The 18,676-nt window shown below is 43.2% G+C and overlaps 1 protein-coding gene across 1 annotated transcript in view; it reads right to left on the bottom strand.

Moving 5' to 3' along the window:
• Nucleotides 1–18,676, bottom strand: part of GALNT16 (polypeptide N-acetylgalactosaminyltransferase 16) — a 316,815-nt gene that overhangs the window by 29,394 nt on the left and 268,745 nt on the right. The gene's annotated exons all lie outside the window — the stretch shown is intronic.

Genomic DNA, 18,676 nt, shown 5'->3' with positions numbered 1-18,676 from the left:
GGCGGCACTGAATATTAATAGATGTCCTATTTTGATGAAAAAAATAAATGGTCACATTGGGCATGACCCCTCCTCCTTTAATTTCCCAGTGGTTACTGTTCCTTCCCCCTCCCAAAGATGTGACAGTAGATACCAGGCTGTATGACATCTCCAGCTATTATTGCCATTCCTAAGGAAGTGGATGGAGTAGCCTAGTGGTTAGTGCAATGGACAGTGAACAATGGGACCCAGACTAAATTCCCACATTAACTATTTCATTTCAGTACACATATATAAGCCCTCCTGGAACACAGAAATACATCCTCTACCTAAATATATAAATGACCTTCAAGTCTATGGGCTATTGTAGTGGTGGACCTGTGAGGTACAATAGGTTTTTCTGTTCCTGGAGGGCCCGCCATACAATAAGAAGGAGTTTAAGTGGGATTTGTACCTGGGACCCTTTATGTGAAGTCCATTACACTGACCATTAGACTGTCCCTCTGCACTATAAGGATGTCTATGTGGCCAGTTCATTAGGAATGCTGCCAAACATCCCCATGGCTTTTTTCTGTTTTTTTCCATGGGACTTTTTTTTTTCTTTCTTTCTTTCAGAAATGGTGCTTACGGATGGACATGTTCAGCCTGAAAATATCTAGCTCAAAGCCATAATTGAACCAGAAATTTAGATGTTTTTCTTGTTCAATTATAGCTGAAAGCTAGATGAATTTTTGAGACGTTTCATCAAATTGTCTCAATATGGACTTAGACTTCATATCAAAAATAACACTCTTCGAAAACCTAAACCTAGGAACAGGAAGGCCTAAATGCAGGATTCAAAGATTTAAGAGTCTAAATTTAGGTGAATGTTTAGCTTAAAATTTACTCTATAATATTTAATCCCTATGACTGGCATTACTTTAAATTGAGTTCACAGGTGGAGGAATCTGGGAGGGGTATGGGAGTGTCCAACATGTACACACATAATTTATGGAATGTTATGTTATACATTAAAATGCTGTATTCCGGCATGCACATTTATACCTTCTATTGACATGTTGGAAGTGTGCCTAAACGTAAGCTCCTAGGGGCAATAAATATTCATCCGGCAGCAGTGAACATTCTGCTGACTGCTGTCAGCATTATTCCCAGATATTCAATGCTGCCCGCGTCTGGGCTTCAGCACTGAGCATCCAGTTTATGCAGTGCCAGCTAACACATAGCCACTTAAGTCAACATTGTCACAGGGGAGCCCCTGTGAACCCTGAATTACACTCAGAGATGCCAAATGCTGGCTGCTTTCCACCTATTTCCAAGCCCAGACATTTGACAGAAGAATATAGAAACTGACAATTCCTATTTATTGTTTTCTAAAGAGACACCAAAAGAGGGCAGGGCAAAACAGCCAGGTTTGTGCCAGAAAAGGGAAATAAAGCAGGAACATATTGTGCCAAAGTACAAACTTTAGGCAGAAAACTAAGGGTAGCCAGGCAGACACACCTCTTTGCACAACGCTAATTGGAGGCAGGCAATCACCTGGAGCTGGGTAAACCAAAGGCGTGGGGAAGGGGCTGAACACATCAACCTTAAGGAACAAATACAATTTTAAAATCATATCATATATGTAAAACTGAGCCTTATAAAAGTCCAAGTCTTGTGAATTTTATGGACCCAACACGGTCTGTGTTTCGGCTTCTGTAGAGAAGCTTTCCTCAGGGGTCAGCCCAGTAGATGGTGCTCAATGAAAGACTCTTCAATTGACAAGGCTTAAAGGCTGGTAAAGCTGGATTGGAGAGGGCATATAAACCACCAAATATGCCATGGAAACTTGCTGGAAGTTAAAGTGTGCTGTAAAAGTGAAACCAGATGGCTGGCTGGCTGGCAATACCTCTGAATATAAAAGTTTTCTTTTTCTCTTTCCATGTGAAAGCAACCTATAGGAATCTAACTGGACCCTTTCTGAAAGAACTGTGATGAAGAAAGATGATATTACCAGAGGGTCCAGCTGAGTAAATCTGATGTAAACCAATTAAGGATTGTAGTGTATAACCTACAGGGTTCTTGGGAGGGTTCAGGTACATCAGAATAATTCTGGGTGGCAGAACCTACTCCTTTGAGCAGTGCATTGAGAACTCAAAGGCAGTATTTCATCAGGTTTATTTTTGACAATGAAAGAGTGGTCAAAGTTTGTATGGAGTGTAGTTCTCACCACTTATTTGAGAAGGCCTGAGTTAGGCCGCAGTCTAACTAAAAGGCTTGGAGTAGTGTATCCTGTTCCAGGAGCAGGTGAAGGGCAGAAGAATAGAGGAGGACTGTGCAATCCCTGCCCAGGTAAACATTTGAATTGGTTTTGTGGAGCTAGATTTTGATGGGCTAATCTTTTGGTTTTCTGTTTCTGTTTCCTTTTCCTGAATGAACTCAGGTGAGCAAGTGCCCACATTGAAAGAAGGTTTTTGGAACCATAAATCAGAGACACAGAGCCAAATAGAGAGGGACTGTGATCAAAAGCCCTTCGAGAAATAAGGAGTCTCACAGTGAAGAACAACTGTTGGATCTTCCTGAAACATATTTCTTTTTAACATTTATAATAAAGAATGCTCATTAAGTTAAAAGAGAAGTGAGTTGAACTCTTTTTCTTTTACACAAGTAGTTGCTGAGAATGTGTGTGTGACTCAGTGAGCAGGACTTATCCAGGCAGAAGCTGCTGTTATCTGGATAACTTCTACTGAATACTGGATCCTATCAGTGGCATAGTAAGGGGGAGGCAGGGAGTGGGGTGGTCCACCCTGGGTGCCCCTCCTTCTCTGCCCCCCATGCCATGTGTGCATGCTGCTTCCTTCCTCCCTTCCCTTTGTAACGATCCTGGCGCAAGCAACACCCCCCCAAGCTGCTGTTGCACCAGCATCGTCTCTTCCTCTGATGTTACTTCCAGGACCCGTGCCTAGGAAATGACATCAGAGGAAGAGCAGATGCTGGCGCGACAGCAGCTTGGGGGGTTGCTGCTCATGCGAGGAATGTTACAGAGGTATGGGGGAAGGGAAGCGTCGTGCACGCGGCAGGTGGGGGTGGCAAAGGAGCATGTAGAGGGGCAGAGAAGAGGGGAGAGGAGGGGCACCACCGCCCTGGATGCTTCTCACCTTCACTACGCACTGGATCCTCTGCTAATATTAGCTTTGGAACCCAACTTTGAAAGTGTATTATGGTTTATTAATCTTGTTATACCGCTTGTTCATTTCACTGGTCCAAGTGGTTTACAGAATATAATAAAAGTAAAATAAAATAAATATAAAAAAAGAACTCCATTATTAGATAGTATAGACCTGGCCCATATAAACAGCATTCCCAATCAAACTACTGGGTAAAAGTAAACAAAAAAATCCCCGAAGAGTGAGTCTATATGAAAACTTCACTAACTATTTACACATTAATTGGCTTTCTATCTTTCTTTTGCTAGAAAGAAGTTTTACTCATTTAACATATCCAGCAAGTGGGGGTTCTCTGAGGAAGCCACGGGCGAAACGCGTCAGGACCCGCTGGAGTGAGACAACTTCCTTACCACCCATTTAAGTTAAGTTGAGCTTTTCCATGAGATAAATGAACTAAGAGTTGAATTTATCACCACTTATAGTTTTATTGAAAACACAGTACTTATCTTTCTACCGATAAAGATGGTGCAATGATAGAACACTGAAAACACTTATAGGGGTTTGTCCCCGATTTGTGACTTCATTACTAACACAAGGTTCTGTGCGCCATCCCAGTTTTAAAGTTTTATACACATACACAGTCCCTTTGGTTTTGGTAGTTGAGCTATATAAACAGCAAACATACTAAGAAACATTCACTCTACACCCCCCCCCCAAAAAAAAACAACAACACAATTCCATTGTTGAGCAGAATAAATCTAACCGTACAAACACCAACCATACCATTAGAGAAAAGGTAATTAACAGAGATGGATGAGTGATCATGCTTTCGAGCCTTTGTGTTCATTATGTAGTCAAGCGATCTCCACAGAGTTTCATGAACAGATGTTCTACATGTTTGCATGGTGTGTGTTTGGTTCTAGAAATGCCTTCGGTGTCACCACCTGTCATTCACACCGCCAAGTAACTAATATAATGCACAGGCAGGCAGACTTCTCTTGTCATCAGTCACAACGCTATAGGGACATCATTTAGTCTCTGTTGTTTCCTCCAGAAGGACAGTGATGTTGTTTTTATGTTGCAAGCTAACCTTTGACTTTAATTACTAGTGAAAACAGATCTTATTTATTTCACTTCTAAAACTACAAGAAAGGGTTAACCTGGAGAACAAAATAGCAAGGAGGAAACAAATTTCTGGCTAGAGTCTTAAAGAAATCTGCCAAGTCGTTAGAAAACTATGGAAGAGCTTTGCCAGTACTTAAATACACTATCTTCTGAATCCATTTGAAGGTACAGCGTTACAAAGAAAAAGAACATGACAGAAATAAAATGCAATAGAATTATTTATATTATGGTTGCATCTTTAGGAGACATATGCTATCAATGTCAGTGGACGCTCTCTTTTCTGAGAATTTAACTATATGGGATGACACTAATATCTTGTTTGCTGGATCCACAAAATGGGAGGGGGAGGCAGATGCTCTTATGTGAGGACTTTGAGTGGGGAGAAGCTCTTGGGGGTGCTTCATGGAAGGGATCGGCAAAAATAACCCTCCCTCCAACATTCAGTCCACTACCCGGTTAACTAATCAGGTAGTAGGCTGAACATCATCGCTATCGATTTGACAGCCCAGATGATGCCACAGCGGTCAGAGGGGATATTCAGCGACACTATCCAAATCTGATTAATTGCGATGAAAACATTTTTGATCTAACAGATGTGTGTGTCTTTATCTATATGTAAAATATACCCCAGGACCATCCACAGATTTTCAGCAGCATTATTCAGATACAAAGCTATCTTATTTGTTTACATGCATTTTAATAAATAACTATCCCCCTCCCCCTTTTACAAAACCATAGCGCAGTTTTTAGTGCTGGCTGCAGTAGTAACAGCTCTGATGCTCATAGAATTACTCTGAGCTTTAGAACTGTTACTGCCATATCCGGCGCTAAAAACCATGCTACGGTTTTGTAAAAGGGGGGTCTATGTCAGTATTCTGGGCATTTTATGTGCATTTATGGTGTCTAATATATTGGTAACTCTTTATAGAACCCTCTCTCAAGACTGCTGCCCTTCTCTTTCTTTCTCTCTGAGCTCTATTTTGACCTTTGAATGCTACTATTAATCATTTCAATAGTGCTACTAGAGGTACGCAGTGCTGTACACATATATACAGGTACCTGTCCTTAGTGGGCTCATAATCTTAAGTTTTTGTACCTGGGACAATGAAAGGTTAAAGGGCAAATTCTATAAGAGGCGCCCAAAAGTTAGGCACTGTTCAGCACAATTCAAGTAAAATTGGGTGCGGTGTTTTGAATCGCGCTGAGCGGCACCTATTTGGGGCACCTATTTTGGAGGTGCCCAATACATAGGCCAGCTCTAGGCACAACTAAAGGTAGGCGCCCATGTGAGCTCTTAAGCATGCTTAAGAGCAGCGATTCTGTAACAAGGTGCCTAACACAAAGCCACACCCAAGCCTAACATGCATAGCGCCTATTTTTTTGAAGGCTGTCTAAATTTCTAGAGGCGCCTTGTTACAGAATCGCCTAAGTTTCAATTATTGCTAATTAAAAAGCTTAACTGAGCTTCTTGTTCAGTTTAGATGGGTGCCTCCATAATAGGTGCCTAACAGGCGCGGGTTACAGAATTTGGGCCTAAGTGACTTGGCAATGTCACAAGGAGCTGTAGTGACATTGCCTGGCTATGCCAGGATCAAAGCCCACTACACTAACTTTTCAAAGCCTCCAATTTTTTTGCTATCTATTTCCTCTACACAAGAGAAAATGGTAAGCTTGCTGGTGGTTGTTTTCAGTTTCTTTCTGAGCTGCTGACGTCCATAGTCATAGGATTTGAGAAAAGGGATAAGCTTATTTGGCTGCTTGTCAAAACGTTTCAACATGAATAGTAAAGTGCTTTTTTGATTCTTCCTTCTTCCTCTTTCTCTCCCAAACTATCTCCGTTGTATCTAGTATTACAGACTATTCTACTGCTGAAAACGAATGGCACAAATGAGGACTGAGTTTATTCTAGGGCCACAATTATTAAGCTGATTTAAAGGCATATGAGCTAAAAATGGTCTTATTTGTCATGTTTAACAATTAGTTTTAAAACAAACACAAATCTTAACTATTGGGTCAGCAAGAATCATCAGGGAACTGTAAGTTTTTAAAATTAGCTTTCTATTGTTACTGTGAGTTTGGTTATATGGATATATTTCTGGTGGGGAGGGAGAGCAGGGGACATAAGACTGTTATAGGTGGGGCTAAAGGATGAAGACTATGTGGTCCATTTTCAAAAAAGAAAAACATCTACAAAGTGGCAGACATGTTTCTCTTGCCAATCCCTTCTAATTCACTATTTTTTAAACCCATGCTCTAGATCAGGGGTATCAAACTCAGGCCCACGGGGTAATTAGATTTGGCCCATGATTTGGCCCTCTGTTCCTTCCCTTCCTCCATCCCTGCTTCTCGGTCTCAGTGGGAAGCCAATGCCAGCACTTCCTGATCATGCTCAGTTCATGCATGAATTCAGAATGCTTGAAGAGTGTAAGTGTTGGTGGCTGGAGGCATGCTGCTGCCTTCTTCACTCCTGAGCAATGGTGTACCAAGGAGGGGCATGGGGGGGTGGTCCACCCCGGGTGAAGCCTTAGGGGGGTGCACAGCTGGCCCGGTCCCTATCGCGTTCCCTCCCTCCTTACTTAAGGTGACCAGCGAGTGAACCCTTCCGACCCTCCCAGCGAGAGCTCAAACCTTCCTCCAGTAGCTTGGCAACCGCAGCGCTAAACAGGCTGCTTCGCAGCTTTCTCCTCCCGGTGAAGCATCACTGATGACGTCACTGATGACATCATCAGTGATGCTTCACCGGCAGGAGAAAGCCGCGAAGCAGCCTGTTTAGCGCTGTGGTTGTCGATGCTACTGGAGGGAGGTTTGCTGCTCTCACTGGGAGGGTCAGAAGGGTTCACTTGGGGGGGAGAGATAGGAGGGTCAGCGGGGGTTCGGCTGGGAGGGGGGACAAGCGTCTGCCTCGGTGCTCAAAGGCCTGGCGCCATTACCTTCTTCAGGCAGCAGCAGCTTTTACAATTCGCTGCTGTTGCCGGCTTCAGGCCTTCTTCTCTGCCTGGTCCTGCCTACTTCCTGTTTTCATGAAGACAGGACCCGACAGAGAGAAAGGCCTGAAGCAGGCAACAGCAGTGAATTGTGAATGCTGCTGCTGCCTTGGGTGACAGAAGGAGGAAAGGGAGCAGAGGGGGAGAGAATTTGACGTACCCAACTGAAGGGAATGAAAGAAGATGCCAGGGCTTGGAGGGAAGAAGAGATGCCAGGGCATGGAGGGAAGGAGGAAGGTATGCCAGATCAAGGGAAAAGGAAGGAGGAGATGTCAGAGCATGGAGGGGGAGGGAAAGATGGAAGAAAAGGAAAGGAGAGAGATGCTGGGAATCAGGGAAGGGATGATGCCAGACCGTGAGGTGGGAAGGAAAGAAAGGAGAAGAGAGAGATGCCAGAGCATAGGGGAGGGGTGGTGACAGAGAGAGAAAAACGGAGAGGTGACAGAGTTGAAATCATTCATGTACAAAGGAGAGAAGGGGCACGGGATAGATAGTTTATGGAAGGAGCATAGAAAGAGGGAAGATGCCATATGGAAGAGAGAGAGAGAGAGAGAGTGGACACTGGATGGAAAGAGCACAGAGAGCAGTGAATGGAAGGGACGAGATAGAGGGTGAACAGTAGATGGAAGGGGTAAAGAGAGGGAAACAGACACTGAATGGAAGTGTGGGGGAGAGGAGGGACAGCTGCTGAATGGAAGTGTGAGGGAAAGGGGGAGCAGATGCTGGAAGGAAGTGGGGAGGAAAAAGAAAAAAAAGGGCACATGCAGGATTGAGGGAAGAGGATAGAGTTATACTGGAAGGGGTGAGGGAAAGAGATGGCAAGCTATAGGTAGACACAGTGAAAGAGGGAAATTGAGGACTGAATAGTAAAAAAGAATTTAGACAGAGGCAGAAAATAAATTGAGAAGGAAGACCAGGGAAGAACAGGAGGAAGGGAGTGGAGAGAGAGATGCCAGAGCAGGGCAGAAGGAGAGGAGACAGATACCAGACCAATGGGGGTGAAAGGAGAGATGGAAGGGGGAGGCATACAGTTTCTGGAAGGGGCATAGAAGGAGAAGATGCCATATAGGGGCAGAGAGATGGCAGACAGTGGATAGAAGGAAGAGAGTAACAAGAAGATGAGGAAAGCAGAAACCAGAGAAGACAAAGGTAGAACAAAAATTTTCTATTTATTTATTGCTTTAGGAGACATGTGTCACTGTTTCTACGGTGTTGCATTGTATGCAGAATCCAGCTTCTTGCTGGTTCAATTTAACCTTTGTCTCTGTATTTCTATTTTATCCCCCCTTTTACAAAACTGTGGAGCGTTTTTTAGCGCCAGCCGTGGTGGTAGCCGCTTTGATGCTCAGAATTCTATGAGCGTCAGAGCTGTTACCACCGTGGCTAAAATCTACACTACAGTTTTGTAAAAGGGGGAGGGGTTAGTTTGTGATGTCATTCCAGAGTAGGTGAAGGTGTTTTCTTATTTCTGTGTGTTCGAAAGACATGGTTTTCTGTTAGGACTGACTACAGGATTGATCTGTACTAGTCTGGCTTGTTTAGTTTTACAATGGGTGTATTGCTGTTGTACTTCTCACTGCAGTATGTAAGATGCTGCCTTTTCCTAGGTACTCATGTGTGACGTGTGGCTTGTTACTAAAAATCATATTTTTCGTACAGATGGGGGGGGGGGTGCCAAAAAATGATGGGCCCCGGGTGTCACACATGCTAGGTACGCCACTGCTCCTGAGGCAGTATGAGGATGAAGGGGGCGACTCAGGCAGCAGATTTCTTCGGCTGCTGGGGCTTCAGATATCTCACCAGCCACTGAACAAGTACTGCAGCTTTAGAGGGGGGGCTAAGCCCAAAGGAGGAGCCCAGATCTCCAAGAGCTCCCCCTAACTTCCTTTCTCCCTCCCCCAGGTCCAACTCTCTCTCTCTCTCTCTCTCTCTATTTCTCATTCCCTCCCTCCCCCTCCTTCCAGGTCCAACTCTTTTTCTCTCTCTCCCTTCAACCCCCTCTACCCCCAGATCCAACTTTCTCTCTCTCCCTCCTCTACACACCCAATCTAAGTCTCTCTTTATCTTTCTTTCCCCTCTACCCTCAGATCTAACTCTCTCTCTCCCCACTACCATCTGGTCATCTCTCTCTCTCTCTTTTCTCCCTCCCCTTCAATCTCTTCAGCCTTATCTCCCTCAGGGGCTTTTCTTCCTTCCCTCTCATCTTGGCCCTGCCCCATTTCTCTTTTAATTTCCTCCCCCCCCCACACACACACCTTGTTCAGCATCTCTCCATACCCTCTCAGATCCAGCTGCAGCTCACTCGCTCTGTCCTAGACTCAACTACAACTCACTCTCTCCAACCCCTGCACTCTGCACCTTGTACTGTATACCTTTGAAGTCAATCTTCAGTCTTGCAGCACCAGCTGTACTGAAAGGTTCCTATGGGCTCCACAGGGCCTTTTCCTCTGACCAAGCCCATCCATCTGAAAACGGGAAGTTGCATCAAAAGGGGCAGGATGGGTCATGGGAAAGGCTTAGTGCAGCCTGCAGGCAGCTTTTCATTATGGCTGCCACTGGCATTGTAGGACTGGCTTCAAAGGTACGCTGGGTACTGGTGTGATGGAGGAAAGAGCGAGCTGTAATGGGTCTGGGAGGGGAGGGGAGGGGAGGGGAGGGAGAGATACCTGGCCATGCGTTAAGGTGGAAGAGAGGCAGAAAGTGGGCTGCACACAATTAATTTTTATCACAATTAATAATTAACATGTTTATCACACCATTAATTGTAATTAACATGTAGCCCTAAATATTACCCCTCCCCCATGGCCATACATAAAATATAGGAAAACTAAACAAAATTTACCAAGCTTTAGAAGGGTGCAGAATGCATGATGTAAAATTGGAACAATGTGTTCCTATCCAGCCTAAAGGCATGTTGAAAGAAGCAATCATGCAATTACAATGTAACTCAAAATTTGGAACAAATTTATATGGGCACTGGGCCATTATCTCAGAAACAACAAAACAACTTGCACTGACATGACAGCAACTAATAGATGTTAATAGAAAGCCATGGCAACAACAAGACTTCACAGTGCTCTATGATTGTTTTGACAAATTATAATTGTCAGAGTCAGCTCTAGGGCAAGTGGCATCTTGGGTAAAAGTTATCAAAGATGGTCTCCCTCGATTGATCTCCCTACATTACGCACATTTCTACAAATCATACATATCAGACTGTTTATATTAATACTGAGTAGAATAAAATTTTTCCAAAAGCAATAGAAAATATTAAAAGACATATTAGTGATAAGCAATAATCCATAAGCTTTGTTACTCAAAGCCATAAGTAGGGTTACCTGACGCCTGGATTTACCCGGACATGTCCTCTTTGAGGACTGCCTGGGCATCCAGACGACTTTTCAAAAGACAGGGCTGCGTGTGGCATGCATCCGTGCATGCATGGATACGAAGAAGTGATTTCACATGCATGCGCGCATGTGCAGATGCATTCCAGACCTGGTCTGAAGAGACCAGGTTTGAGTGGGGCTGGGGTTGGGGAGTGGAATGGGGCAGACCTAGGGGTGGAACGGGGGCAGGCCTGAGGGTGGAATGAGGGCCATGTGTCCTCCTTTACCAGATGCAAAATTTGGTAACCTTAGCCATAAGACTCAAACTTTCTGTGTATCGTGCTTCCACACCACAGCACAGCCTTTAGGGAGGGTATGAGATAGAAAATAGGAAACTTATTCAGCTATCAGAAAAAAGTAGATTTCCTTCAAATGTCAAGAAGGGTTGCAATTAGACATGCTGGGATCCAGAATAGAAATTTGTAAGGGGCTCAAAACCTATGGGCAGGTTTTATCTTCTTCAACTTCGGACAGGCTTAGGCTTCCTAAACTATAGGAGCACAGGGCAGTGTATCTCAACTCGGTCCTGGAGTACCCCCTTGCCAATCAGGTTTTCAGGATATCCACAATGAATATGCATGAAAGAAATTTTCATATAATGGAGGCTATGTATGCAAATCAAGTTTATGCATATTCATTGTGGATATCCTGAGAATCTTACTGACAAGGGCGTACGCCAGGACCAAGCTGAGATACATTGCCCTATGCTCCTATAGCTGACATAGAGCAATGCCCAGTTTTTGCCCCCCTCCCCCAACACCAACCTTGGTGCTGAATACGTCTGAAATCACCTTTTTCAGCCTGTTCCGCACTTGTAATGTTACATAAAAGTAATTTTAAAAATGGTTAAAATGCTCAATGAAAATAGCTGGGGCTCTGCTTTGAGCCAGTCTACGAGCATCCATATTGCCACAGGCCACATGGATAGATTAAAAAAAAAAATGTTCACCCTTACCCTCTTTGGTAGCTCTTCAGTGTGATAGGAGTTGGAAAGAAAAGTAACACTCCTCCAGACCTGAACATAGATGGAAGAGAGAGAGAGAGAGAGCTCCTGTCCCCACAGAGTCACTTTTACCTTAATGCTCTTTGGTAATTCACTGCTTTTTCCATTTTACTTTTCCCAGAGCAGCTTGCCATGACTTACAGAAAAAAGAATGTTCAGCATACACAATGGTTGTGGCTAATGGTCCCTGCAGACCGATGCTAATTCCACAGCTTTGTTGCATAGCAAACAGTAACAGTACAATGAAATCAGCAAGTGGTGATGTTATATCCCCCCACAGAGTCACCAGCCATACATCTCCCCATACAACTCCCATATGTGAGAGGACTGACCGACACTTCTATGGTTTTTCTACTCCCATGATGCAATGTTTGCCATTTCTTTTTCTCTTTTCATCTCACACCTCTCCATCTTTCCAAGCCTTCTCTGATCCTTCCCTCCCTCCTTCCCTCCAATCTCTCCTTCTCTCTTTCCCTCTAGGCATTTTGACCCTTCTCTTTCCATTCTCTCCCCTTTCTCCATTTTCTCCTTTCTTTCTCCTTCCAGTCATTTTTCCCCCTTTCCACACCACCTTCCTCACATATTTTTCTCTATCTCTTCCAGCTCTTGCATGGGTAAAGGATAGATGAATAGTGGAGGCTGAAAAAGCATCTCTCTTTGGTCCCTTCCTTTCTCCCTAACATTAGAGGTGGTGGCTGCAGCTTTATGTGCTTCCTGGATGCCTCCCGTCTATCTCTACCAGGCTTGGCACAACTCCTGAATTGTTTCTTCTTCCTTACTGACATTGAATTCTTGATGATCTTTGGTCAATTTCTATATTTTTTTAGATCTTTAATTCTTCAGCAAAATAACATTCTGAAGCCACCAATGTTCTTTCACCTTCTATTTCTGGATGCACAAGACAAAATTATAGTGGATTGCTGCTGGATTTTTTTTTTTCCAGTTTCCTGCAGAGCTGTTGATGACAAGAGATTTGGAAGTAGTGAGGCAGAGATAGGTTAGTTTGACTATTTGTCTCTGGGTCCACGTTGCTTTCTACTTCTGTCCACCTGAATCTAGTTGTCCACTCCTCACATGTAAACGTCTTGCTGCTACATCTCCTGACACTCTTGAGGAGCTTGTATTCTTTCTGATCCACTCCTTCAGAGGTGCATGAGGTGCGCAATCTAGTAATGGTTCTAATGCTTCTGATCCAGGAACCCCTGTATCATAACAGAACAGACTGTGGTCATCACTGCTGACTGGCCCACTGACTGAGCAATAGCTTGGTCAAGCCTGTCCACTTGTGGGATATTTGTAGTCTTTAACAGATGACCAAGCTGTTCATCTAAGATGCACCACCCCTTATACACAGCCATAGCTGCCCTTGTGCCCTAAACCCCTTGGCGAGGGAATATGTGGGACCATGGGATGATCAAGGTGCAAAATGGGCACTCAGGAAGGATAAGGCCATAGCGGAAAGGATGAATGAATTCATTGCTTCGGTCTTTATGGAAGAAGATGTAAGATCTACCTGAATTTCAAGGGTGATGACGCGGAGGAACTGAAAGAAATCTTAGTGAAATCTGGTAGATGTATTAAGCCAAATTGACAAGTTAAAAAGTGATAAATCACCCGGACCGGATGGTATACATCCTAGCGTACTGAAAGAACTCAAACATAAAATTGCTGATCTGCTATTAGTAATCTGTAAAGTGTTGCTAAAATTGTTTGTAGTACCTGAATATCGGAGGATGGTCAATGTTACATCAATTTTTAAAAAGAGTTCCATCTGGGAAATTACAGATCGGTAAGCCTAACTTCTGTTCCAGTCAAAATAGTGAAAAAAATTATAAAAAATAAAATTATAGAACACATAGACAAACATGATTTAATGGGACAGAGGCAGCATTGGTTCAGCCAAGGGAGATCTTGCCTTACCAATCTTCTTGACTTCTTTGTAAGTGTGAATATATATGTGGATAAAGGTAAGCCAGTTGATATAGTATATCTAGATTTTTAGAAATCTTTTGACAAAGTTTCTATGAAAGGCTCTTAAGAAAATTAAAGAGACATGGGATAGGAGGCAATGTTCAGTTGTGGATTAGGAATTGGATATCGGATATTATTATTATTATTATTAAGTTCTTATATACCGCCATACCCAAAGAGTTCTAGGCAGTTCATATCAATTAAATTAGGATCCGATCTGAACACGGATTTACAAAATTTTGTCGGAATTACAAGCAACGAGGAAGGAAGTATTGGGGTTTTAGCAGAGGTTTAGCATAGTTGGATTGGAAGAGATGAGGGAGGGAGAGGGAACCAAGGGAGGGGAGGGGGAGAGAAAGGAGGGGGTGGGGGGAGTTGGATTGTTGCGGGGAATAAGGGTTAAGGGTCCTGTTCACGGAAAAGGTATGTTTTGAGAAGTTTTCTGAAGTCGAGGTAGGTCGAGGCCTCAAGCATCATTTGGGCTAGCCAAGGGTTCAGCTTAGCCGCCTGGAAGGCGAAGGTTTTGTCGAGGAATCTTTTGAGCTGGTATAATTTTATGGAGGGGAAGGCAAACATCTGAATTCTGCGGGATTTCTTATTGGTGCAATACATAGTGAAATGGGGGGAGAGGTATTTTGGTGAAAGACCAAATACTGTTTTGTAGCAAATGCAGGCGAACTTGAAAAGGACTCGGGATTCGAAAGGTAGCCAATGCAGTTGGTGGTAGAAGGGAGTGATGTGTTCCCATTTGTTCAGGCCGAAAATGAGGCGGACGGCTGTGTTTTGAATCAGTTTTAGTCTTCTGGTGATTTTCTTTGTGGAGCTCAGGTAAACGATATTGCAGTAATCCAGTATACTGAGAATAGAGGATTGTACCAGTAGGCAGAATGCGGTGTCATCAAAGTATTTCTTTATGGTACGGAGTTTCCAGAGCGCCGAAAGGCCTTTCTTAACAGTGAGGTCGGTGTGATTTTCTAGGGATAAATGTTTGTCAAGCGTGACTCCTAGTATTTTTAATGTTTGTTCGAATGGGAAAACCAATTCTTTCACTTGGATTGTGGTGTCTTTGATTTTGTCTTTGGGGGTGGCCAGGAAGAATTTTGTTTTGTCCGGGTTTAGTTTTAGTCTGAAGGAGAGCATCCAGAGTTCTATCTGACTGAGTATGCTAGTGATGTAGGTGAGAAGTTCCTGGGATAGGCTGGTTAGAGGGATGACAATTGTGATGTCATCTGCATAGATGAAGAATTTGAGCTTGAGTTTGTGAAGGAGGTTACTGAGGGAGGCGAGGTAGATATTGAACAGGGTGGGGGCACACCGCAGGAGTTAACCCAGCTGTAGGAGAAATTGTCATTTTTGCGTACCCTGTAGGATCTGTTTCGTAGAAACCCTTGGAACCAGCTGAGGACCTGGTCGGAGATGCCAATGTGGGCCAGGCATTCCAGGAGAATAGTGTGGTCGACTAAGTCAAACGCACTGCTCAGGTCAAATTGCAAGATCAGGGCGCTGGAGCCCCGACTGAAGAGTATGTGCAAGTGGTCAAGTAAGGAGGCTATAATGGTCTCTGTGCTGTGGTCCGTGCGGAAGCCCGATTGATTGTCGCTTAGGATATTGAATTTTTCCAGGTATGCGGAGAGTTTTGCTTTTACTGCCCCTTCCGCAATTTTGGTGAATCGCGGTATGCTAGTAATTGGTCTGTAATTGGAAGGTGAGTTGGAAGGTTCCTTTATGCTTTTTATGATTGGGGTTATTAAGATATGGCCGTGCTCTGATGGAAAGTTTCCTGCGGATAGTAGGGAGTTGACCCATGATAGCATGTTTGCTTTGAAGTGGATCGGAGCCGTTTTCATAACTTTGGGGGGCAGGTATCTAGTTTGCAGAAGGAGTTGGTGTATTTGTTATAATATTTGTTGAAGGTTTTCCAGTCGATTGTGGTAAATTGGTTCCAGTTTAAGTTGGATCTAGACCCTTGGTCTGGTTTAGCTATATCGATGTCAGGGAGGATGGGAAAGAGCTCCAGGGGATTGGTCAAGGTAGGTAATGATGATCTTAGTTTTAGGATCTTGGAGTTGAAATTCGCTAGGGTGTTGGCGGTTAGTGTTGATTCTTCATGGTTGTTAGTAAGTGTTTCGATGTTGTAAAGGTTATTGACGAGTTTAAAGAGGTTGCTGCTGTTGGTTGTAATGTTACCAATTATGTGGGAGTAGAATTTTTTTCGTTTTTCCTTGGTAAGGTTTTTGTAAGTTTTTAGTTTGAGTCTCCAGGCAGTTCTGAGTTCCTGGGTTCCTGACTTTATCCATGATCTTTCTGACTTTCTGAGGTCCCTCTTTAACAGTAGCAGCTCTGAGTCGAACCATCCCTCCTGATTTGTGGTTCTGATGTGGCGGGTTTTTATAGGGGCAATTTAATTTAAAATGTTTGTGCTGTCAATGATCCAGGCGGACATGAGTTGATCTGTTTCTTCGTTTTGTTTTATGTACGTGTAGTAGCGAGACCAGAATTCCACTGGGTCTATCATTCCTCTGGTAGTGTGGGTTGTGATGTTTCTTGTTTTGCTGTTTTTTGAGTGTTTTTGTTGGCAGCCCATGGAAAAGTCGCATAGTCTGTGGTCAGACCATAGGGAGTCTGTCCAGTTGGCTTGTTTCTAGTATATTTTTGGGTTGGTAGGCTCGTTGGAGGAGAAAGTAACCAGGTCTAGCTGATGGCCTTTTTGGTGAGTTTTGATTGGGGGGGGGGGGGGGGTTTTGAAGAAGCCTAGTTGGGAGGCGAGTGACCAGAAGTCAGAAACTTCTGGTTGGTCTGCTTGCTCCAGGTGGATGTTGATGTCTCCACATAGAAGGTTGTAAGGACTTGTTAGATAGTTAGTTAATAAGGAATCAGCGAGGTCCTCTTTGGCTAGGGACCATTTTTTGGGCGGGATATAAAATAGAGTGATAGTTAGCGAGGAGGCCAGGGATTTAGAGGTGAGGGAGATGGCTAGTATTTCTGCATTGGGAGAGGATTTGGTGTTAAGTACAGCACAATTAAGCTGGTCTTTGAAGATTATTGCTAGATAGAAAACAAAGGATAGGATTAAATGGGTATCTTTCTCAATGAAGGAAGAAAAATAGTGGTGCTACAGTGATCTGTACTGGGACTGGTGCTATTTAACTTATTGATATGTAAATGATCTGGAAACTAGAACAATGAGTAAGGTGATTAAATTTGCAAATGATACTATACTATTCAAAATTGTTAAAACGCATGCAGGTTGTGAAAAACTGCAGGAAGACTTTAGGAAATTGAAAGACTGGGCGTCCAAATGGCAGATGAAATTTGGAAAATGCAAAGTGATGAATAGCCCAAATTATAGTTATGAGATGCTAGGGTCCATCTTGGGGGTCAGCACCCAAGATAAAGATCTTGGTGTCATTGTAGACAACACGCTGAAACCTTCTACCCCGTGTGTGGCTGCGGCCAAAAAAAGCAAACAAGATGTTAGGAATTATTAATATAAAAAGGGATAGTTAACAAGACTAAGAATGTCATAATGCCTCTGTATCGCTCCATGGTGCGACTTCACTTTGAATATTGTGTTCAATTCTGGTCACCTTATCTCAAAAAAGATATTGTGGAACTAGTAAAGGTTCAAAGAAGAGCAACCAGGATGATCAAGGGGATGGGACTCCTCTTGTATGAGGAAAGACTAAAGAAGTTAGGGCTCTTCAGCCTGGAAAAGAGACAGCTGAGGGGAAATATGATTGAAGTCTACAAAATCCTGAGTAGGGGGGACACTCGATGAAGTTACAGGGAAATACTTTTAAAACCAATAGGAGGAAATATTTAAGCTCTGGAATGCATTGCCAGAGGTTGTGGTAAGAGCAGTTAACGTAGCTGGTTTTAAGAATGGTTTGGACAATTTCCTGGAGGAAAAGTCCATAGTCTGTTATTGAGACAGACATGGGGGAAGCCACTGTTTGCCCTGGATCAGTAGCATGGAATGTTGCACTAGTGACCTGGATTGGCCATCGTGAAGATGGGTCTGACCTAATAAGGCTAGTCTTGTGTTCTTATGTTCTAAGACCTCAGGTTCCTCACTGCAGGGCCCTTTATACTGCACTTAATTTGAAGAGGGGACTCCTCCAGCCTAATGATTAGCAAGTTCAGTTTCCATTATTCATACTGCCAGATAGAGTTTAAGTTAGAAGCATGATCCAGAATATTCTTCTCTGTGGATCTAGAGGGTCATTTTGGTGATCCTGCTTCATATATAGATCACAGATGTGTGCATCTTGGAAAGTAGGCTCCATTAGTTCTTCACGGAAATTAGTGCTATATAAATGGGGTACACATAGTTTGACTGACACTCATAGCTCACAAGGTCAAGCCATTCTTTATAATCATTGTTCCTTTTAAGTTTAAAAAAACCCCAAAAGTATTTTCCCAAGTGACAATATGATTAACTTGCTTTCCTAAGCCCAGTGGCACTAAGTGCTCATTAGTGTCTTCAGATCACTGGATGCAGTGTGAATGGAAACCTATTGGATCACAGTGGGGGGAAAAAACCCTCCCCTTGGATTGTGTTCAATGGGCTTTTTCATGAATGAGCTCTGTCATGGCTCCCACTCTCTGGAATTCTCTGCCTTTTTATCTCCGTTCAGAAAAATCATTTGTGAATTTCAAGACACAATTAAAGGCATACCACTTCTCCTTGGCTTTCAGTTCTTAATTTTCTAGGTAATCTTTCTCTAAGGTTCCATCTTTGGCTTTGTCTCAACTAATGTGGGCAGAACAAATTTTAGCTTTTTCCCTTACCATATTGTTCATTCCTTCCCTTTCCCCGACCTTTTTTGCTTATTGTAACTTACTGACTCCTTCCTTTCCTCATATTTTTTTTGTTGGTTCGACTGTTTTAACTGTATTTTATGTTTTGTTTATTTTTTTGTTCCCTACCCTATTTAATATTTATATTTACTTATTTTAAATTTTTATTGTAAACCGCTTAGATTTACCTTTGGCTTTATATTTCTGGTATATTAATTACAAATTATTCAGGTACTCTAGCATTTTTCCCTGTTTGTCCTGGTGGGCTCCCACTCTATC

This window comes from Geotrypetes seraphini, chromosome 7, assembly GCF_902459505.1.
Source record: "Geotrypetes seraphini chromosome 7, aGeoSer1.1, whole genome shotgun sequence".
Taxonomy (NCBI): Eukaryota; Metazoa; Chordata; class Amphibia; order Gymnophiona; family Dermophiidae; genus Geotrypetes; species Geotrypetes seraphini.
This window is presented reverse-complemented; position numbering and strand designations above follow the sequence as displayed.